This window comes from Microtus pennsylvanicus, chromosome 3 (genome assembly GCF_037038515.1).
Source record: "Microtus pennsylvanicus isolate mMicPen1 chromosome 3, mMicPen1.hap1, whole genome shotgun sequence".
NCBI lineage: Eukaryota > Metazoa > Chordata > Mammalia > Rodentia > Cricetidae > Microtus > Microtus pennsylvanicus.
The window spans coordinates 30082496-30098689 of record NC_134581.1 but is presented as its reverse complement, the minus strand read 5'-3'; positions in this window follow the sequence as shown (position 1 = coordinate 30098689).

The window sequence follows — 16194 nt, the reverse complement described above, 5'->3', positions numbered from 1 at the left end:
TTACTTACAAAATATTGGCACAGTGTAGGACTATTGAGCATACCCTGTGGGAGGACAGTCCATTGATATCTCCTATTGGGCTGAGAATTATTATAAGTAGGCACTGTGAAGGCAAATTTTTCTCTATCCTTTTCTTGTAACGGTATAGTGAAAAAACAATCTTTCAAATCAATAACTATAAGAGGCCATCCTTTTGGTAACAGAGAAGGCAAAGGAATTCCAGATTGTAGTGAGCCCATAGGTTGAATTACTTTGTTGACAGCTCTTAGATCTGTCACCATTCTCCATTTACCAGATTTCTTTTTTACAACAAACACAGGAGAATTCCAAGGGCTGGTTGATTCTTCAATGTGGTGAGCATCTAGTTGCTCCTGCACCAGCTGTTCCAATGCCTGTAGTTTATCTTCAGCTAGAGGCCACTGTTTGATCCATATTGGCTTCTCAGTTAGCCATTTTAAAGGTAGGGCTGTTGGTACCTCTAAAGGTTTGGTATTTGCTGTATGTTCTTGTACAGCCTGAATGGCTAGTGACCTTTTTCCATAATACCTCATCATATACTTCCCAGAATTATGAGTTCCTGGAACTACAGGAATGTTAATCTGGGTATTCCATTGCTGTAGCAGGTCACGGCCCCATAAATTTATGGCAATATTGGCTATATATGGCCTTAGTCTTCCTATTTGCCCTTCGGGCCCTATGCATTCAACCCATCTTGTGCTTTGTTTTACACGAGATAGGGTTCCAATTCCCAAGAACTGAACATCTACCTCTTGAAGAGGCCAATTCGGATGCCAAGATTCTGGGGTAATGATACTTACATCCGCACCTGTGTCTAATAAGCCTTCAATAAAAGTGCCATTTATACAGACTCTTAGCTTTGGTCTTTGATCATTAATAGAAGTCTGCCAAAATATACGTTTACTCTGTCCAACTGGGTTTTTTGACTCATCCTCCACATGGATTTCATCATTTAGACCAGTATTACTTTTTACAGCAGAAATTGGAGCTTTTAATTTTCTTGGTGAGGCACGTTCTCCACTGTGACTGGGAATGACTGGGCCACTGTTGGCTTGGGGGCCTGCGAGAGGCCCCTCAAGGAGTTTCCCGACGGTATCGGGTTGCCTTGTTTGTCTGTTGTTGACCTGCATTCATTGGACCAATGTCGGCCTTTACCGCATCTCCTACATATACCTGAAGGCCTAGGTCTCCTATTTTTGTCATTCCCAGAGGAGATAATATTCCTAGAAATTCTGTGCCTGCAATCCCTTTTCAGATGTCCTAATTTACCACAATTAAAACACCTGGCAGTTTGATGTCTCCTCATTGCTGTGGAAATTGCTTCTCCTACCCAAGATTCATCGTTATAGCTAAACGTCTCAACATTCATCGTATGCTGAATCCATTCATCCATAGGTGCTGATCTAGACTTTAAAGGCCCAATTATCTTTTTGCATTCTATGTTTGCATTCTCAAAAGCTAGAGATTCAAGAAGTATTCGTCTAGCTTCTGGGTCTGTTACCCCTATGTCCAGAGCCTTAATTAATCTTTGCAAAAAGTCAATAAAGGGTTCTCTCTGTCCCTGCCTAATTCTGGTATATGATTCAACCCTTTTTGCTGGATCTTGTATCCTATTCCAAGCATTTAAAGCTGCTTGGTGACATAGACACAGTACTTCATCATCATAAAGAGCTTGGACCTGTGGATCAGTATATTCTCCTGCACCAAGAATTTGATCTTGGGAAACCTCAATACCTTTTGCTCTTCCTTGCTGTTCCATATGTTTGGATTCTTCTCTGAAATAAATTCCAAACATCAAGGAAGGTCCATTATCTAAAACTGCAGACACTAACTGATGGAAATCATGGGGGGTAGCTCTAGCATTAGAAGCCCAAGTCCTTATCATTTCCTTTACGTATGCAGAGTGCAAGCCAAAATTAACAATAGCTTGCTTAATTTCTTTTAGATCATTCATTGCTATTGGCGTCCATCTAGCTTCTCTGACTCCCTTTGAGCCTTTAGAAGTTGACGCCTTGTCAGAATTAAGTATAGGGTATGCTGCTAAAACCTTTGGTAAGCCAGTTCTAATAGCTGGTGTTGGCATTGTATCCTGTCCTTGTGCCTTATTACTCTGTTCACCAGCTCCAATCATTTCTTCAATCATTTCAAGTCTTTTTATTATTGTCTCTTTTGAATCCTTAATCTCCTGACCTGCATGAGTTTCTAGTAAAGATTGTATGGTTCTTAGGAGTGCCATGATCTTCCTAAATGATAGAATATGCAAAAGAATACTGAAACCTAGTAACCAGTAAATTAAGTTATCCCCATAATCATATAAACCTTGCATGATATAACCCATTGTATTGGTAACCAGAACAGTAAAATTCGCGTTGGAAACGAGAACTGCCATATTACCTATTATCCAGCAGGTGGCGCTGTTGCCAAGTATCGACGAAAACACGGTCCTGTTTCAGAGTCCGCCTAGTATTTGTTAAAAACTGGAAAATGTAAGTTGCTCAACAAAGTAAATGTAATTAAATCAATTCCAGAGATGGAACCAGAAACCTAGAATCCAGGGGTAGAGAAGAGCAATCTGGAAGCTACTTATGCCTCCACGTGACAGAGTCATCCTGAGGGGTTGCAGCTTTCAGCAACCGCGTGCTCTGGTTCGCGCCACTTAAGAGCTGTGCTTGCAAGGGAGATTTGAAAACGACTCAGAAAAGAGCAAATCACGCGGGCAGAGACTACGCGGGCCTGTGGAGTTTAAATCCACAGGCAGCGGCTGAGGAAGCAAGGGCTCCCGCCAAGCCGAACAAGCGCCCGCCAAGCCGAACTTGCGGCCGCCAAGCTGAACTTCCGGCCGCCAAGCCGAACTCGCTGCTGTGAGCCGGGAGAGGTTCTAAAACCAAACGTTGGGCGCCAAATGAAGGCGTAAGTCACAAACAATGCCACACCAGTTTGGAATTATGATTAATAGGGTGGTATTTATTTAAAGGGGAAAAAACTTACAGATCACTGTCAGCCCTCTGCGTAACCAGGAAGGAAGTCAAGTCACCGTCACCGGCGGAGCAGGAAGTGAAGAGAGAGAGGAGAGGGAAGTGGCCGCTTTTTTAAAGGGAGAGAGACCACGCCCCAAGGGGCTGGTATCTCAGTGGCGATAGGCTGGAGGAGTGGGAGGACCTCCCGTAACAGGATGTTGATTTGGAAGGCAATAAGCTAATTTGTTTGGTAGAAGAAATTTCATGATAAGACAGCATTTGGATTGTCATGACCACTGCTTACTTGTATCCAGGTAAATAGTATAGAGGGAAGAGAGAGAGAGAGAGACACAGAGAAAATGAGACAAAAGAGACACAGAGGTAGACAGAAACAGAGAGACAGATTCAGTGAGAGACATAGACACAGAGAAAGACAGAGAGATACAAAACAAAAAGTAAAACAGAAAACTATTAAGAATGTGCTATTTTTCAAGGAAAAGAGCTTCAACAAGTTTTAAAGTTGCAGAAATCCACACCGAAAAACAGGCTGTAGTTCTTCAAATGAAACCTCATGCCACAAGAGGATGACCCCACCCTCCAAGACTCCAAACTGTAAAAACATATTTGTAATATAAGGAAGGAGCCTGAATCAAAAATTCCACTGAGGGGTTCTCTGTTCCTAGGGACCAATTGCTTAGGAAATTGTTTCCACAGATTTAGCACATTGAGCTTGGTACAATTGTGTCAAAGGGGGTCAAGTTCACCACAAGCTATCAGTAGAACTTGTCAGCAGCATCTACACAGTAATGATTTTGTAGTTGGAAAAGACAGTGTTGAAGAGTTCACAGTCTTGATTTATGGCTCCAGAGAGCTTTGAAGCCAGGCAATGTTTGGCAAAAGGAAGTCTCTACATCAAGAACTAGAGAGTCTTCCATTGGGGCATCTGCCAATGAAATATTTGGACATAAGGTTGAACGGACAGGAAATGTCTGCTATAGGAACCCAAGTTAGAGAGGTGGAACTACCCAATTCCTGTGAAGTTGAGAGGATTCCATCCTGGGTCCCAGATGTTGGAAATGGAGTGGCAAGGTTAGGTGTTTTCTTGACTTAGTTTCAGTCTTGTTTCTATAGACTCATTCCTTACTGTGGCCCCCATTTTTCCCTTTGAATGAAGATTTTCATTATGTGTTGCAGTTGGACGGATGTAACTTGATTTTGATTTTTTAAAGAGCTCATAGACTATTCCCTGGAACTCTAAGCTAAATTAGACCCATTGCTCATGAAGTTACTTAAGTCGGAGTGTTTTACCAAAGCAACAAGAAAAGAAGTGAGTGCACACAACCCATGCAATCTTCCAATTTTTCTAGGAATTGGACTCCAATATATTCCTGCCACTTCTCTGTTAAAACCACAAGACAGACCTCTGTACCATTTAGTTCTGAGTGCCAGCTATACCCAGCATTAGCTAGAAATTTGTGAGTAAGAAAGGATGAATAAAGGATGTGAAAATACTTGGAGTATACTATGAATAAGCATAAAGAATTTTGCAAAGCTTCCTTCTGTCTTGAAATAGAATGAGCTCCCAGCTTCTTCCTGGGGAGAAGGAATTGGGCAGATAAAATACGACATCCTTTTTGCTTGCCTTCTTCAGCCACTGGTTGGCCCTCATTTGTCTAGGACATGGGTTAAACAAGGAGAAGCTCAGTGTTCTGGGAGCAAAATAAACAGAGAGGAGTTTGGAAGAATTTGATGGTGTCAGGTACCCCAAATCTCTGGCACCAGATGACTGGTGTGTTTGTCTTTTAGTGGGAACAAACAGTGATTATTGGTATCATAATACAACCTTCCATGAAGAGTATTGAAGTATTATTTAAATTAATTTAATTCTAAAATTTTGAACAACTTCAAAATTATGAACCATCATCAGTAAACAGCACTCACTTAATCTGATATTTCCTTTAAAACACATAGTGTAATCTAACATGCAATAAGGTCGAAAACAACTAATTCAAGTTGCCTTTTAAGTCATAATAACATAGAGTGCTATTCTTTAAAGTTCTGGGCTTTATTTATTCAATACTATATAATCTAAACTACAATTTATCTTGATTATAAGTCATTTTTATTTGTTAGAAATGAAAGTAGGACAAATTTAGCAAATTATTCTGTTTCCGCAGTCACAGAAACACAATCTAAATTATTTCTTCATTGAGATAAGAAACTATTCCAAAGTTTGGTATATCTTTCATTGACTCTGGGTGATTTGGAAATGATACAACACTTAAAAATTAAGGCCCAAATAACTTCAATGAAGAAGAGGCAGGAAAAAATGTAAGAGACATTTCATGTGGAAGAGAGCTTTGAAAAGCAAATTTCTGGGTGTTGATATGCCCATTGCATGTTTCAACTCCCAGCAGAAGCTGTCTTTAGAGGACCTGCACAAGATCAAAGCAGACAAAATTCCAGCGTGGATATTGGAGGTGCTAGTTGACAGCTGGTGGCTATTGTGAAGATTACTGCCCTTTGAGATGTGGCCTCCAGTACACTTCTCATGTCCCAGTGGATAGCCACACGTTCATGAGCATATAAGCAATGTAAATCTCACTCAGTGGGTTATTAATAAGAACTATGAAAGAAGAAGAAGACCTGAACTTCTTAGAAAAATTGGGTTGGTGCACTAGGGGGATGAATATGATTAATTTGTTTTGTATAAATGTATGAATCTTTCAAAGAACAAAAATAGTACATAAAGTATAATGAAATAATTCACTAAAGAGGGGGGAGTAAAAAAGCTTTGAGCCCTCTTTAAAAACAATGGTACATGTTTTTCAGAAGATTATTTCCTGGCTCTTCATAGAATGGTGGAAAGACCCAGGGATTTGATTAGAAGCAAGTTCTATGAATATAAATTTGTTAACCAGCACACTTAAATGCTTATCCCACTGGGAAGCAGAGGGCATTTAATGAGCCTAAGTATGAATTCTGAGGCAAACTACTCAAATCACAAATTAAAGTTTGTTAAAGTGGGCCCTGAACTGGAAAATAGCTCAGTACATAAAGACACTTGAGCCAAGCGTGAAGACTCCAGTTGTATACCCGGAACTCACATGGCAGAAGGAGAGAGCTGACTTCAACAAGTTGCCCATAAGTGTGCCAAGACAGGTGGATGCACACATATACACACACGGATGTCAAAATAAATGTCTTTATTCCATAATTTTAAGATATTAATTTAATCTTTTCTGTTCCTCAACTGCTCCAATAGTAAGCTGCAAATTAAAATAACTTTTGGTTGAATTGTTTGTAGTGGAATACACAAAGAATGTAACGAAGTGCCTTGCACACAGGGACTGTGAGTATCCCTACTCAATATCATCACACAGTAAAATATCAGTGTATTTATGTTTAAGTGCTACATAGAAACCTAAAAAGTGCAGTAGCCACCGTGTGATGCTTCAGTGAGTGTATTCACTGTATAACGTTTAAATCAAGGTAAACCTAATCTTCAAACATTAATCGTGCTTCAAAGTGGAAATACTTGAAATCTTTTCCCCCTCAGTGTATTGTTCTGGTCAGCCTACTAAAACTTCTTACTCTGGTCTGATTGTAACTTCATAGCTATTGCTCACCTCTCCATCCTCCCCCTTTTCTCCACAGTGACTGTAATCAGTTTTGGATACAACTACCTTTTGCAGATTCTATTGTGAGTGAGATTGCACAGTATACCTTTTTTTTATGTACTTGGCTTTTGAAAGGCTATTCTTTATGTTCACATGAAATACCTGTCAGTGGTAGAACTTAAATCTACACACAGTGTTATTTCAAAACATGTTAAATGGGTAAGTATTCAGTTCCAACACTGAGTGCAGTGTACTGCCGTGCACCAGAAGGAGAAATGCTCTATGCTCCTGAGGTTCAATCAGCGTCCACTCTTCTCATCTGTTTTCTTCCAACACTGATTTCTTTTCACTTTTCTTATTTAAAGAAATGTCAAGTTTGGAACTTCCTCTCATCAGTGTAAGGCACTCTTTTGTTTGATATGAAAATTTCTTTTAACACATCAATACTTACTTTAAAAAGTAACTCCGTAAGTAAATATGATATACTAGATGAGGACTTTTCTTCAACTACTAGATGTACTAGGAGAAAAATTTGATTTAACAGCCATTTATTTTGCTTTTTAACTCTTCATCCAGATGAGCAAGGATTTCTTAGCATTGGAGTGCTTAATATCTTCGCCTGTTTTCTCTTTTTTTACCGGAAGAAAATACAGAAACTTATACGTAAAATGATATATGATTATTGCCAGAACTACTTAATCTAGATAAGACCAAAGTAAATTTGAGATAACTATCTTCTTCTTTCAAATACCTTATGTGATAAAATTGTAGATTCTGCTGCTTCAAAAAGAGAACAGAATTCTGAGACTAATTCGCATAAAGATTTAATGATTATTAAAAATAACTCTAATTTGAAAAATAAGCTTCTTAAAGATGTGGATAATTAAATCTGTAGTTAAGGATATAACATAATCACCTCAGGGAAGGAGTTTATAATTTATCTCACTAAACAGCAGTCAGTAAATACTCAATTTGCCATGGAGGCAACTAAAAGTTGATTCATTGCATTGACATGAATGACTGATGCTGTCCTATTATCTCTGTGCTCATGTAATACATATAAATATGCCATACACGTTATGCATGTTATATATAACATATATAATAGATGCAAGTATTGAGTTTTCAAAATCATTTCTTAGAATATGTTTTAAGAGAATGATTAATTTATACTAAAAACAAGTCACTTAAGACAGAAAATTTCAAGAAATGATAATTAGAATGTGGGAACTGAAGGATCACCCCTACACACACACACACACACACACACACACACACACACACAGCGGGAACTCTTTCCAGGATCTTCAAATATCTGTTTTCATGGAGAGATCCTTTATTAAGAAAGGAAGAAAAGTTGAAGTGGCTGCTTTCTGATTCAGGCAGAAAAATAGCAGCAAAGACCATGTACATGTAATTTTTGTGAAGAGAAAACTGGAGAGATCTGTATTAGAATGGGCTAGGAAGCACTGGGATATTTTCAGTGGGCATGTTACATTAGTAGCAGTACAGTCTACTAGTCGATTTATGCTTGAAACTTATCTTCCAATGAACACAGCCAAACAGAACACTCTTCTTTCGAATGGACAAGCGTCCTGGACTTCCTAGTGAAAATTGGAAGAAATTGTACAGAAATGATTGTTTAATGTAAAATACTGTCCAAAATATTTACCTCAATCTTTTTACTTGATCTTTATCTGTGACAAAACATTTATTTATCCAGTAAGGCATGCTGACTTCTATGAAACATGATTTGGTTTCTATTTCATAATAGTACATTACTAGCATCTTATCCAAAGTCAGCTCATCTCATCTCCATATCAAATTATGCCATATTTGAACAAGCTGCCTTGACTGAGCATTTTTTTACTAAAATAACACTGTGCTGTTTATTGCTTGCCTTCATGTATGTCTAAAAATACTAATTATTGCTACAATTTCATACCTCTCAGGTTATAATCCCAAATGTTTTCTTTCTTTGTACCAAACAAATTCAGTGTAATCTCTATTCAGTTCTCTGCACACACACATACCCTGCACCAGAAATAGAAAACAATAATCTTAAATGTCATACACAAATGTAAAAATTCCTGGGTAATATGCCGTGGGTGTAACCACCTCTCATACACAGAAGGCACGATTGAGTAGTAGAACCCCTGGTCTTCTGAGCATTGTAATCTTTCTGTCTTGTGACATTCCATGAGTCTTAGGTTGCAGTGCTTGTATTGTGGCTGCATCATTTGAAAAGAGGCTCAGCATAGGTGGCTCTTCTCTGAATTTTGACCAACTGTGGATTCTTATGACAGGTCACACCTACTGCAAAATATTTTTCAAGGGTAAGGCCAATAGCCTGTACTGTTTGTTGTGCCCCTGGAAATCCTCTGACCAAATACAACTCAAAGGGAGGTCTCCCAGGCCTGGAAAGAGGGTTTTTGTAAAGATAATCTATAACTGCACAGGAAATATCATGTTGTCATGAGGTTGTGAGGGAGTGGGAAAGACATGGAAAAGGAATACGAATGTGGGGTGGTAATATACAAATAAAAAGCTCACATACGAAATTCTCAAAAAATTTAAAAATCATTGGATAGCTAAAATAATGTTCAGGTAAAAAAGCAGTACTGGAAGTGCAATTTTTGATTTCAAACTATACTACAGATCCATAGTAATAGAAAAAACTTTATGCTGAAAAAATAAGCAAAATCCCCAGCGAAATCAGATATATAGATCAACAGAATAGAACAGAGGTGCAATTTATAGCCCTATACAACTTCAGAACATCAATTTTAACAGACTGGAGTAAAGACAGCATCTTTCTAAAAGTGGCACTTGACCTACGAGATAGATAGGAATGGAATTTAATCCTTATCTCACCATGCACAAAAATTAACATTGCATCTATCAAACACCATAAAATAAAATCTAAAACTTTGAAAGGGTTAGAGGAAAAGGTAGAATATTTTACAACATACAGGCAAAAGCAAGGGCTTTTTATATTTTTTAACTTTATTTTTACTTTTTACATATAGGATATAATAGAATGTTGACGCCTCTGTCACTTATTTCTCTGCTGCCATGAATCGCTGCATCCACTGCCACTCACTGGAAAGTGTAGCTCCTCTGATTAAAGCTAGGATAGCGTGTGCCTTTGGGTACAAACACAGATATTTAAAGGGCAGCTTAATGCTGCCAATTTGCTGAACAACATTATTCAGTTCTTTTCTAGGGCCTATAATTTCCACAGCCATGAATTTTAGACCAGATATACAGTACCATTTATGAAAACTTTAATGCTCTTATGATTTTACCACTCTGATTTACTTGAGTGTCAATAAAAATCACATCGAGGGCTTAGAGATTATATATACACTGGTATAAGTTTAGATTCACAGGTTTTGCAGAAATATGGTAAATGTTTTACCTCCACTTTTAACCAACTGTAAGTGCATAGTTTTCTTTAAGACTGATTTACATAATTTATGAGTAAAAACTCCAACAGTGACCTTTTTACTTGGTGGGGAGGAAATGCAATTAATCAGGGATGGGAAAAGTTGATTTTAATTTTATGTTTATAATTTTCATTTCAGTCAGTCAAGACACACTGAAATAAGTCCACCTACCTTATTTTTCTGTGGTCCTATGGACAAATACACCACCATTATGTAATCATTGCTGCTGTATAATCAATGCCACCAGTAATGAGCACAGGAAGCAATGTAAATTTCATGCCGCAAAACACATCTAGGGAAACAGTTCTTCAAGAAGCACACATTTTCTCTAATGTGCTTCTGTAGAAACTGAAATTGGATGTCAGTCTGATGCCCATAAACAGATTATTTTACAATCTGAAGACCTATGCCAGAGGAGCTATTAGTTCCCATTTCCACACACATCACTCTGTATCCTGAATAGCGGGTTGCTGATACATTGGGCTGGTTATTGTATTTTAGTGTTTAAACCCTATCAAATCAACTCTGTGGGTCAAAGTGAATGTGTCTTCATTCAAACACACAGCGGAGAAGTCACCTTAGTCATCAGGCAGAAACACAAATCTGAATTCCTTCACTGGTTCATCCATCATTAAGCATTCATTAAATGCCAAGTCAACATACCCTGAGGTTACTGTGACACACACCAGGGATCCAAACCACTCACCAAATGGAACTTTTAGCCTGCTTTAAATGGGTCTTTCATGCCAGAGAACCGCATCATCAATCATCTGCCAATGATTATGTGTGTCATTTCTAACAGGTGCTTAGGAGTATTTGTCTCAAGCGTCCGACAAACATTAAAGCAATAACTGATGCTTAGACTCTGGTAAAATGATGCAATAAGTCAGTATAGGATTTCAACTAGTTTAAAACTTTTCACTCTATTATTGAATAAGATATAAACTACAGGGTATGTTATTAATCTGAATACATGCCTTGAAGAACTGAATAAATATTTTACAGTTGATATATCCACTAAATATTTATTACTCATCAAGACATATGTTTGGAAGAGTGTATGCCTATTTTCATACTCTATAATGTTATTATTTCATACCAATGATTCTTAATATTGAAAAATCATTTTGTGAATTTGTGTAACATTTGTAAAAATATTAATCAATCACTAGACATAGTAGAGGGACACATTTAAATATGTATATAGAAAATTAATAATTTTCTTTCAAATAACAATTTTTCAAAAAATGTTACTATAACAGTATAATTTGTTAGTAATTTCAAATTCATAAATGTCAAGCTGTTTAAACTATATGACAACAAATGTCTTTTGTTTATTTTGTTGACACAAGGTCACATTGTGTGTTCCTGTCTGGCTTGAAACTCCCTGGTCTCAAACTCATAGAAATCCACTGCCTTTACCTCCTTATTTTTGGAATTAAAGGCATGCACTACCACAAGTGGCCAAATACATATATACATACATACATACACACACACACACACACACACACACACACACACACACACACACACACATATAGGAGTGAGGAAAATGGAGTTATGAACTTGGCTCTCAGATTTTGGACCTGAACTGAAGTCTAGTTTTTGCTAGACAATTTCTTGAGGTAATATACAGAATATGTTTTTTCTTCATTTGATGAGGAGACAAGATTATACAGTTTTGGAAACAAGGGCATGAAGGAGGCAAACAGAAATCAGAAAGGAATCAGGTGACTTAACCTTACAAATGAACACATGTACTATCATAACACTGTACATAAGGAACTGATTTTGTATTGATCTTTCCACATAGATAAATATGTAAACTGAATGACAGAGTTTTCCCAAATAAATGAGAAATTGCCCAACTATTTTGTTTATTTAATGCAAGTTTTGCCATGTACATGAAGGTTATGGTTCAGGTAATCTTCAGTGAAACTTAAGAATCTACAATGTCGTGACAGAGCTAAAGTGAAATATAAATTTTATTTTGTGTTTCCTAATTGCTAAGGATGTCAAATACTCTCTTTGAAATTTCTTTTTAGCTCTTTAATCTCTTTTTTGAGAATTTTTTTCTGCATCTGTTAATTTGTCTTTAAGTCCATTTATAGGATTGATTACATTTATTAACTTAGGTATGTATGTTGAATCAATGCCGAGTCTTTGGATAAAGCCAATTTGATCATAGTGGATGATTTACTGATATATATCAGTACTCAGTTTTGCGCAAGTATGTTATCTAAGACTTTTTTCTTGCATGTTCAGTCAATCATACTAGTCTATAGTGATTATATTCTCCCTCATCTTTCCCTTCCTTTTTTCTTTTCCTCCTCCTTCCTTTCATCCTTCTTCCCTTCCTTCCTTCCATCCATCTTTCCTCCTCCTCTTCTTCCTCATCTTCTTCTTTTTCATCTCTTACATAGTTTAATAGAAGCACCTTGGAAATGCCCCTTCTCTTTCTATTTTTGAATAGAGATATAAGTTGTAAGTTGTCTTTAAAGGTCTATGGGATCCTGCTGTGAATCCTTGTGGATCTAGGCTAATTTCCCTCAGATGGAGTTTTAGAAGTTTCAGTTTCCTCTTCCCCTGGAGATCTGTCTAAATTGCTATTCTTCCTGGCTTATTGTTGATGGTTTAGATGAATTAAATTTCTGTTCGTTTGTTTTAGGTTTTCTAACTTAATGGAGAAATGTCTTTAAACATTCTCTTTTAACATTCTGAGTTTCTTTAGTGTCTATGTTTTCTTCTTTCTCTTCTTTCTTTCTTTCTTTCTTCCTTCCTTCCTTCCTTCCTTCCTTCCTTCCTTCCTTCCTTCCTTCCTTCCTTTCTTTCTCTTCTTTCTTTCTTTTCCTTTTCCTTTTTTCTTTCTTTCTTTTTTTTTTTAAATTGAGGCAAGATTTCTCTGTAGCTTTAGAGCCTGGCCTGAAATTCACACTGTAGGCCAGACTGGCCTTAAGCTCACAGAGATCCACCTGTTTCTGTCTCCCGAGTGCTGGGATTAAAGGCTTGCACCATTACTGCCTGGCTAGTGTTTGTTTTCTGATTCTGTAAACCTAGGCCTCCCTTTTCTTATTTTTGTTGGTTGGGCCAGTTTATCAGTCTTGCATATAAACTAAAAAACAAAACAAAACAAAAAAAGACAGGTCTTAGATTTGCTTATTTTCTTTGTTTATATTTTATTAATTTCTACTCCAATTTTTATTAATATGCACTACCTACTGTATCTCTATTTGGTTTGTTCTAAGTTTTTATTTTTGAAATATTTGAATTGCAACTTTAAGCTATATATTTAATATCTTTTCATTTTTTTTAAATGTAGACACCTAAAACTACAATGATCCATCTTGGAATTGTTTTTAATGTGTCCCAGAGACTTTGTTATGTAGTGTTTCCACCTTTATTTAATTCCAGCAAATTGTTAAATTTCTTTCTGACTTCTTTTTTGATACATTCAATACTTAGCAATGTGCTATTTTGTGATTATGGGTTTTGTTTGATTATAACATATTAGTTTGCTATTAATTTTAAGCTGCATAGTACTATGGCCAAAAAGAATACAAGGAGTTAGTCTATTTTTTCTTAATTTGTTAATATCTGTATTGTTTCATATTTTGTGGTGTAGTTTAGAGTAGTTCATATGGGCTGCTAGGTATTTCAGTGGAACAGTCTATAAACTTTTACTAGTTCTTTTTGATGTATTATTTCTGATGATTCTCTGCTTAGTTTTTGTTCAAATGGCCTGATTATTGGTAAAAGCGGGCTACTGAAATGACCTACTATCACTGAATTGGATTAGTCTGTGTTTTTAAGTTTGAATGAGCACTTTAATGAAATTGGGTGTGTCAGTGTTTAAATATATATAAATGATTATATTATATATTATACAATTATGTGTGGTATATATATGATAATTATGTAATTAATCATAATATATGATTCATTATATATAATTGGTTTCAATCTTGGTTAACAGTTCCCTCGATTAGAATGAAGTGTCCTTCATCTCTTCTCATTAGTTTTAGTTTGAACTGGATTTTGGCAGGTATTAGTATTGTGACGCTGTTTGCTTCCTGGTGCTATTTTTGAGGAATACTTTTTCCCCTGTATTTTCATATTTGGTGATGCCTGTATTTAAAAATTAGTTTCTTATAGAAAATGGAAATAAGAATTTAGTTTCTTCATTCATTAATCTGGCTTAAAATCATTCAAGACTTGAGTTCATAAATACCTAAAGTTATTACTGTAAGTTGTATGTTGATTGATGTCATTCTTTTGTGCTTTGTAAGGTTTTTATTCTTATTTCTATTTTGTGTTTCAGTCTTTCCTGTTTCATTTTTTTATAGTTGCTTGGTTATGTTTATTCTCCTCTTCAGCCTGAAGTATTGTATCCAGTAGTCTCTGTAGACTAAGGTTGGTGAACATGGAATCTCTTAGACTTTTATATCCTTAGTTACTTTTCTTTCTCCTTCAACTATCCAGATACTTTTGCAGAGCACAGTATCATAGACTACTATCCACAGATATTTAGACCTTGGAGTTCACTGCTACACAGTCTTTGAGTTTAAAATAGAAATTAGCTATTATTTTGACAAGTTAAGGGTGACTTCTTGATTTTCTTTATTTTTCTGTCATTCTGCTTTTTTATTTTATTGATTTTTATTGAGCTCTACATTTTTCTCTGCTCTCCTCCCTGCTTCTTCCCTCCCCTTCAACCTTCCCACAAGGTCTCCATGCTCCCAATTTACTCAGGAGATCTTGTCTTTTTCTACTTCCCATGCAGATTAGATCTATGTATGTCTCTCTTAGTATCCTCATTGTTGTCTAAATTCTCTGGGATTGCGATTCTCTGGGATTGGGATTGTGGGCTGGTTTTCTTTGCTTTATGATTAAAAACCACTTATGAGTGAATGCATATAATAATTATCTTTCTGTTTCTGGGTTATCTCATTCAAAATGATAATTTCTAGCTCCATCCATTTCCCTGCAAAATTCAAGATGTCATTTTTTTCCCCAGCTGTGTGGTACTCTATTGTGTAACTGTACCACATTTTTGTTATCCATTCTTCAGTCGAGGAACATTTAGGTTTCTGGGTTTTGGCTATGACAAACAATGCTGCTATGAACATAGTTGAACATATGTCCTTGTGGCACAATTGAACGTCCTTTGTATATATACCAAAAAGTGGTATTACTGGGTATTGAGGAAGGCTGTTTCCTAATTTTCTGAGAAATTGCCACACTGACATCCAAAAGGGCTGTATGTCTTGCATTCTCACCAGCAATGCAGAAGTGTTCCCTTTCCCCCACAACCTCTCCAGCATAAGTTGTCATCAGTGTTTTTGATCTTGGTCATTCTTACAGGTGTAAGATGGAAACTCAGAGGTCTGTCTCAATTAATTCAAATTTTAATCAAGTTTATAATCAGAATTAGCTGTCACACTTGCTGGTGAGGCATTTGAAAAAAACATTGAATTCAATACTTGGATAAACTAAAAACTATTAAAGTTTATCTATGAACATTTTCTGGTTATGAAAATATACATATATTAAAATGAACTCTGGAGTTGTTTCTTGTGTGTGGGGGGTATGTATATGTTTGGTATGAGTGTATTGTGTTATAATGTGTGTGCATATATTTATATAAATGTGAGTGCACAGATACAATGTTGGACATATTATTAAGGCATTGAAAAAGCTTGGGTATTGGTCCCTGACTTATGTGATTCTAAATCCAGCAAAGTTTTCAATCACCATTGATCACTGGCTCATTTAGCATACTACTTCCTATCATCCATCTGTTTATGTAGCATCTATCTTCACCTTTCAACACTCCTTATTTGTTTCATATACTTAGTGTATTAATGATAATATGCTGTGAGGAGTCTCTTTTGTTTAATTATTGCTTTATTTATTACATTTTATCCTTACTCATCATCTACCGAGTCTACATTTGACTTGTTTTGGTACCGTTTAATAGAAAATCTGTGTGATTCTTGGGTCTATCTGGGTATATCTTGCCTTAATTTGTGAAATATTCTTCTATGATACTCTTAAAGAGCTGCAGTATGCTATTAATATTTATTCTTCTCCTTAATCTTTGCCTACAATTAAAGGAATTTGTCTTCTCATTGTGCTCCATAGTTCTTG